The sequence below is a fragment of the Humulus lupulus genome, chromosome 4 (genome assembly GCF_963169125.1).
Source record: "Humulus lupulus chromosome 4, drHumLupu1.1, whole genome shotgun sequence".
Taxonomy (NCBI): Eukaryota; Viridiplantae; Streptophyta; class Magnoliopsida; order Rosales; family Cannabaceae; genus Humulus; species Humulus lupulus.
This window is the reverse complement of record NC_084796.1, coordinates 120,134,490-120,142,996: the sequence shown is the minus strand read 5'-3', so window position 1 is coordinate 120,142,996 and position 8,507 is coordinate 120,134,490. Positions and strand designations below refer to the sequence as shown.

At 38.6% G+C, this 8,507-nt stretch overlaps 1 non-coding gene across 1 annotated transcript; it reads right to left on the bottom strand.

Annotated features, from left to right (window-relative positions):
* Positions 1-1,796: 1,796 nt before the first annotated feature.
* On the bottom strand, positions 1,797-1,903 carry LOC133833259 (small nucleolar RNA R71). Its single transcript, XR_009892651.1, has one exon. It is a non-coding gene; the product is annotated as a small nucleolar RNA R71 (small nucleolar RNA).
* Positions 1,904-8,507: the final 6,604 nt, after the last annotated feature.

The following is an 8,507-nucleotide window of genomic DNA, read 5'->3' as shown; positions in this document are numbered from 1 at the left end:
ATAGTTTTCAAACCTTATTTTGGGATCCCAAATGTTTAATACTAGAAGTTTGATTGAAACAACGCATTTTTCTAAGATTACAGCCTTAACTTTTAATTAGTCACACTTTTGTTTCAAAACCTCGGTTAGCGAGTTCATTGCACACTGTTTTGTCTTAAAAAAAAAAATCACTTAGTAACGGCTCTAAGGAAGTAGGGCGTTACATGATTAGTCTTTTATTGCATTATTGCCAATGAGGTATATTTTCATTCTTAGATTTTTCATAAGATTATTCTCTATGCTCTTAAGGTGAGAATTTTTATTACTCAAATAAATTTTATTAATATATGTTCTTCAAGTTTTATCTTCTAATTAAATTGTTGGGAAGTGAACAATTTAATTGTGTTTTATGTGTGAATCAAAACCCAAATAAATGAGCCAAGTATATAGGTGATTCTTGAAACCTTATCACTTTTGTTATTGAATTTTTCTACAAATTTTATTTGCTTTAATTTTATTATCAATATTTTCTCAAAAGCCACCAACGATTTTTTTTTTTTTGTCCTTAAAGTTCTAATGATCACTTTTTGATTAAGATATCTCCCAGTGGACACGACCGCCCAAACTATACTACAACAACCGCTTTGTGAAGACAAGTTTTGGTGTAATCAAATTTTGGCGTTGTTTCCGGAGAGATAGATATCAAAAGCTTAGTGGAATACACGGCCAAGAGGTAAGTCTTTTTAGTTTTATTATTTGCTTTCTTTGTATGTGTATATAATATTGGTGTTACCGCATTATTTTTTTATTAGTATTATCGTTTATATGTTTGAATCACTTACCAAAAATAAAAAAAATAAAAAATATTGTTAGCTAGTAATTTTGTTTATTTTGAATCTTTATTTTGTTAATGATTTTTACTTATATATATATATTATATTAGTGATTGTTTTTTTTTCCTTTTCAATTATAGCTCATTATTATTAGTGTTGCATATAGGACTAATTTGTTTTTCTCTTCATACCGTATTGGTTTCATTATATAAAAAAAAAAATTAGTCATTACTTTTCTTTATATGTTATTTTTATTTTTAGTATTAAATTCTTTTTAATTGATTGCTTCCAAATTATCATTCATTGTTAATATTAGAACTATTTGTAATTTAATTATTTTTTTTTTCTAATTTTACTTTTTAGCTTTAAATTTATAGATTTCAAATTTTTAGATAATAACTTAGGTCTCATAACTTGTGTAACATTAGGTTTTAGATTCTTCCTCTTTAATTCATAAAATAATCTCCTTTTTGAAAGTGGGTGAATCGTCATAGAGATGAGCTAGGGAGATTCGTAAGGAGACCCGACACCCCTAGTGACAACTCTTCCAATACATCCAACATTTCCTCTCCCACCTCAACAATTGCTCATAGTCCTTTCGCAATGGCTCATCATGCGGAAATTCAGCAAAGAAGTCTAAATGACTATCTGCATCTTACTCGTATTCCTACCCCTTCTTGTATCAGCTTTCCACCTAATATGCCTAACTTTGAATTTAAAACTGGCATGATTCAACTCTTGCCAAATTTCCATGGTTTAGAAAATGAAAATCCTTATGTGCATATTAGGGAATTTGAGGAGGTAGTAGCCACTTTCTATAACCAAGCTAATATCGCAGATACTGTGCGATTGAAGTTTTTTCCCTACTCTTTGGAGGACAAGGCTAAAAGCTAGTTATACTCTCTAAGACCAAGGTCTATTGGAACATGGGATGAAATGACATCATCATTCTTTCACAAATACTTCCATAACCACAAGACCAATGGTTTAAAAAGGCAGATTTCTACCTTTTCCCAAAAAGACAACGAAACCCTCTATCAAGTCTGGGAAAGGTTTAAAGAACTATTGACTCTTTGTCCCAACCATGGATATGAAAAATGGTGCCTAGTCAGCTATTTCTATGAAGGCCTCACAATTTGTGAATGCCAATTTGTCGAAATGATGTGCAATGGTGAATTCCTCCATAAAGATCCTGAAGAAGCCTTGGAATATCTCTATGAGCTTGCAGAAAAATCTCATACCTGGACTGGTCCAAGTGCTACTGAAAGCACTAACAGACATCGACTAGCAGGAATTTACCAATTGAGGGAGGAGGATAGTCTCAAGGCCCAAGTTGAGTCCTTAAAAAAACAACTTGAGGTATTTAAGATAAAAGGGGGGCAAGGACTATATATGATTGCCTGAGCAGAAACACATGAGCCATGTTTTGTGTGTGGAAGAACGGATCATTTAGCTAAGCGCTGCTTAGCTTTTAGTGAAATGAGGGGGGTTTATGAAGACCAATGCAATGCCTTAGGGGCCTATAATAATCCATTCTCTCATGTGTACAACCCTTGTTGGAGAAACCACCCAAATTTCAGCTGGAGAGATCCCAACCAAGGACAATCTTTTGGAAAACAACTTGAGGTATTTAAGATAAAAGGGGGGTAAGGACTACATATGATTGCCCAAGCAGAAACACATGAGCCATGTTTTGTGTGTGGAAGAACGGATCATTTAGCTAAGGACTGCTTAGCTTTTAGTGAAATGAGGGGGGTTTATGAAGACCAATGCAATGCCTTAGGGGCCTATAATAATCCATTCTCTCATGCGTACAACCCTTGTTGGAGAAACCACCCAAATTTCAACTGGAGAGATCCCAACCAAGGACAATCTTTTGGAGGGCAATGGAGAAATGAGCACCAATCTCAACCATCAAAAGCTCAATCTGGTCCTCAATACAATTCTCCACCTCAAAGGATTTCTCTTGAGAACACCCTTCATTCATTCATGGAGGAGCAAGCCAAAATAAATCGCCAAATGATGGAAGAAATCAAGGAAATGAAAGTCATATTTCAAAACTGATTGGATCCTTGGCTCTGAAAGAGGCAAACTTCCTTCTCAGCCTCAATTAAATACACAAGGGCAACATATGGCTAAAGCCTCCAACTCTAACTATCAAAACGTTAAGGAGGCTAATGCCATCACAACTAGAAGTGGTACAACTTTGGAAGATCCACCAATATCAACTACTACTTCAAAATCTCCAAATGTTGTCCCTGAAAGTGTGCCATCCAATGCTTCTGCAAAAGTTCCATTCCCCTAGGCTTTGAGACCTGCTGGAAAAATTCTTGAAAATCGAGGAGAAATCCTTGAGCACTTGACATAAGTGAAGATTAATCTTCCTTTGCTTCACATCATCAAACAAGTTCCAGCCTATGCTAAAATCATCAAGGATCTTTGCACTGTAAAAAGGAAGCATCATGTTAAGAACACTGCTTTCTTGACTGAGCAAGTTAGTGCAGTAATTGAACAAAAGGCACCGCCAAAATACAAAGATCCTGGTTGTCCCACCATTTCCTGTCAAATTGGGACTCATGAATTCAGCCAAGCCTTGCTAGACTTAGGAGTAAGTGTCAATCTCATGCCTTATTTTGTCTACTTGCAACTTGGTCTTGGTGAAATCAAGCCTACTTCTGTAGTCTTACAGCTAGCTGGTCGTTCTATTAAGAAGCCTCGGGGTATTGTCGAGGATGTTCTTGTTCAAGTTGACAAATTCTATTACCCTGTTGACTTTCTCATTCTTGATACTCAATCAGTGGTTAACATGGAGTCAAAAATCCCTATCATACTTGGAAGACCTTTCCTTGCTACAGCTAATTCCCTTATTAACTGTAGGAATGGTCTCATGAAAATATATTTTGGGAATATGACTCTCGAGGTCAATATTTTTCATGTTGCAAAGCAAGCACATGATGATGATGATGAGTGTTATCAGACATTTCTGATTGACACACTCATTCCTGAGGAGATTCAATTGCAAAGCAATTTTGATGATCTTGATGACTCCTCTCTTTTTCTGAATGTTCTGGTTTTGATGAGTCAATTAATGAAATTTCTTGTTACAAAGACTCACAAAACGCAAGAACAAATTTTTGCCAACCTCGCTTTGAAGAGCTACCTAGTGAAAGGGAAAAACCAAAACCTTCTGCTGAAGAGGTTCCCATTGTTAAGTTAGCCCAACTACCTGAGGGTTTAAAACATGTCTTCTTGGGGGATGGTGATACCTTTCCTGTTATCATCTCGTCCAAACTTGATCCTTCACAAGAAATGCAGTTAGTCAAGCTACTAAAGATGCGTAAATCTGCATTAGGTTGGACGATTGCTGATATTAAAGGTATTAGCCTATTGATTTGCTCCCATCGAATCACTCTGGAGGATGGAGCAAGCCCTCGAAGAGATCTTCAAAGAAGATTGAATCCCACAATGAAAGAAGTTGTGAAAAATGAAGTATTGAAACTTCTGGATGCTGACATCATTTATCCAGTGGCTGATAGCAAATGGGTTAGTCCAACTCAGGTAGTACCCAAACAGTCAGGTATAACTGTTGTTGAAAATGAGAAAGGGCCCCTTGTCCCCACAAGAACTGTGACGGGTTGGTGCATGTGCATTGACTATCGAAAGTTGAATTCTGCCACTCGCAAAGATCATTTCCCACTTCCATTCATTGACCAAATCCTTGAACGTGTGGCTGGTCATCTTTTTTATTGCTTTCTTGATGGCTATTCAGGCTATTATCAAATTGAGATTGCAATGGAGGATCAAGATAAGACCACTCTCACATGTCCTTTTGGTACTTATGCTTTTCGGCGTATGTCATATGGACTGTGTAATGCACCAGCCACCTTCCAAAGGTGCATGATGAGTATTTTCAGTGACATGGTTGAAAAATGTGTGGAGGTATTCATGGATGATTTAACAGTCTTTGGGAACTCTTTTGACACATGCATTCTTAATTTAGAAGTTGTTTTGACACGCTGTATTGAGAAAGGACTTGTGCTCAACTGGGAAAAATGCCATTTCATGGTATCTTCAGGCATAGTCTTGGGACACATTGTCTCTGAAAGAGGAATTGAGGTTGATCAGTCTAAGATTGATCTCATTTCTAATTTTCCCACTCCAAAGACTGTCAAAGATGTTAGATCTTTTCTTGGGCACGCTGGTTTTTATAGGAGGTTCATTCAAAACTTTTCAGCTATTTCTTGTCCGCTATGTAACCTCTTAGCCAAAGATGCTACTTTTGAGTGGACGCCTAAGTGTGAGGATACCTTCAGAATACTTGTTGCAAAATTGACCTCTGCTCCTATTATGCAGTCACCTGATTGGGATTTGCCTTTTAAAATCATGTGTGATGCAAACAATTTTGCTGTAGGAGCTGTTTTGGGACAACGAAGGGAGGGGGAACCTTTTGTTGTCTATTATGCAAGTTGAACTCTTAATAGTGCTCAAATGAACTATTCCACTATTGAAAAAGAGTTGCTTGCCATCGTCTTTGCTCTTGACAAATTTCGAGCATATTTGATTGGCTCACCTATTACGATCTTCACAGATCATTCTGCCCTTAAGTGCCTTCTTCCCAAAAAGGATGCTAAGGCGCGCTTAATACGGTGGATCCTTTTATTCCAAGAATTTGACATCACAATCAAAGACAAGAGAGGTGTTGAAAATGTAGTCGCAGATCACTTGTCCCGACTTGAATTCAGCGATTCTACTGATGGTCCACCTATTCGTGATGATTTCCCCGATGAACAAATTCTTGCTGTTACTAAGTTACCGTGGTATGCACACATTGTTAACTACTTAGTAACAGGTGAACTTCCGTCTAAGTGGAGTTCACAAGATAGATGCATGTTTCTGGTCGAAGTGCGTAATTTCTATTGGGATGATCCATACTTGTTCAAGTATTGCCCCGACCAGATCATGCGAAGATGCATCCCTGATGATGAGGTATCTAGTGTTCTGAACTTTAGTCACAATGATGCTTGTGGTTGTCACTTCTTTGTGAAGAAAACTGCTGCAAAAATCTTACAGTGTGGTCTTTATTGGCCCACTTTGTTCAAAGTCACCAATGAATTCTGTCATTCATGTGTGAGGTGCCAGAAGTTAAATTCTTTGTCTCGCCATCATATGATGCCCTTGAACCCAATTCTTGTGATTGAGATATTCGATTGTTGGGGGATTGATTTTATGGGACAATTTCCATCTTCTTCTGGTTACCTTTACATTCTCCTTGATGTGGATTATGTTTCCAAATGGGTCGAGGATGTACCCTGTCGAACCAATGATAATGCAATAGTTGTCAAGTTTTTGAAAGAGAATATTTTGTAACGACCCGAATTCGCTAATAAGGCTTAAGGGCCTTGATTAGTGTGCCTGGAGGGCATAATGGGGATTATGTATGGTTTTAATGATTAAGATGCATGATTATGATTTAAAGCATGTTATATGATTATTTGAATATTTGAGATGCATGACTATGTGTATTAGTATGCATGACTATGTGTATTAGTATGCATGTAGGCCCTGATTAGGTTAGAAGGGCATAATTGTAATTTTGGCCATTATAGGCATAACTTCTTTGATATATGTGATAATTGCCGAGACCACATTATTATGTGGATATATCTGTGATCTGTGACTCGAGACGATCCTAGTGAGCAAAGTAGCGGAAAAGTCATGGCGGAGATTTATACCCGGCTCGGGGTGAGCTTAGGGGTATAAATGGGAATTTAGCAAATATACTGGAGTTTATTTTGACATTGAGGAATATTATTGGTGGTTAATTGGGTATCGGGAATTAAGCGGGAAATATTAGAGACATTCGAGGAGTTAGCGGGAATTGGGTAAAATGACTAAAATGCCCCTGAGTGGATTAAAGGGTTTAGAATTAATAGGGAGGGCATTAAGGTCATTTGGCTTTTAAGATGGGTATTACTGAGGTTTTATGTTAGTGGGATTTGTAGAATATCATAGAAGTCTGAAAAAGAAGGAAAAGGAAGGGAAAAGAAAGGAGGGAAAACAGAGAGAGTTCTCTAGGTCCGTTTATATTTCCTTCATGTGTTTCTTGAGGATTTCTGGAGTAAAACTCAGAGGAGAGCTGGGATAAATTAAGCATCAAGGATCCTAATCTAGGATTGAGAAATTGGCAGAGGTTTAGCAAGGATTCATTAGCACTTGAGGTATGACTCTAGAGTTCTTCAATTTCTGTTTCTGGTTTTTGAGCTATGGTGCTTAAGTTGAATTGGATGGAACCTTAGGGAATTCAGGCTTAAGGCTGAGGAGAAGCAAGCCAAGGAGGTCTAGAGATAGTTTGTGGTTGAAATTCTATCAAAGGTATAAAGTCTAAACTCTAACTTTGTTGTTCAGCTGGTTTTTACTGAGTTTTAGAGCTTAGGAGTGGCTATGGTGAATTCTGAGTTTGTGGATGCATGTGCTTGAGTTCTAGGTGTTTGGGGTGCTTGGGATGAGTGGAGCATGGTTATAAGGTTGTTTTTAAGTTTGGGAAAGATTTGGGGGAGTTTTGGTTGGAGTTGGTTTGAGAAAATCGCAGAAGAGAAAAACTGAAGTTGGTTTGTCTGTGACTAGCGCTACAGCGCTAGCCTTTGGGCGCTGTAGCGCTAGGCCATGATGCTGAAGGGATTTTGGCTTCTGTTTGTAGCGCTGTAGCGCCCTCCCATGAGCGCTGTAGCGCTACCCTGTTTTTAGAAAGGGATTTTAGGGTTATTTGCAAGGGTTTTTGACCAAGGGTTTGGGGTTTGATTCCACCACCTTGTTTGGTGGAACTAGGACTTCTCGGGGGCTCGGGATTGGCCCCGAGGCTAGATTTTGGACTTGAGGGTTGATGATAACTTTGGCCCATGATTGTGTTTAGGTGAGCGCTAGGGCTCGAGGGGGATCGTGCTCAAGGAGTCGAGGGATCAAAGCTAGTGAATTGAAAGGTAAGAAAACTGCACCCGGTTACATGTTTGTGATGGGACTAAGTGCTCCCGAGAATTGTATCGTGTCAATGATGGTATTACGCCATGGGACATGTAAAGCGGCCTAAGAGTGTCGTACATAGTATTTGCGAACAGGGCACGGCTTGGCCACTGGTAGCCGAGAATTTTCACTGAGCTCGGCTTAAGCGGGCCGGAGTCAGTGGGATAACGGAGGTAGCAGCCTGAGAGCGCTAGCCCTAGTTATCATTTGTGCAGTGATATGTGATATGAATTGATTTGCTTAGTATGCTGAATACTTGGTCATGTTGAATGATTATATGTTTGAGAACTTGTGATACAATGTGAGATATGGGTTTGTTTGTTTATTGCTTATGCTCTCTTGTTGTGTTTTCTTGCTGGGCCTTGGCTCACGGGTGCTACGTGGTGCAGGTAAAGGCAAAGGCAAGCTGGACCAAGCCTGAGACGGAGAGCTCCGAGGTGGAATGTACATAGCCAGCTGTTCGATCGCCAAGGTCTAGGAGTGGATCAGGTTAGAGATTACCTAATTGTCTGTTTTGCCTTAGTATGGCCTGATATTGTGTATAAACCTTGTGTCTTTTGTAAACGATCTTAAAACTTGTATCTTTTTGGGATCCCGTGTAAAGGATAATGTTTCTTAATGGAAGTGTGGCTTTTGAGACCAAACCATTTTAAACCCTAGTTCCTTTACAGTTTCAGT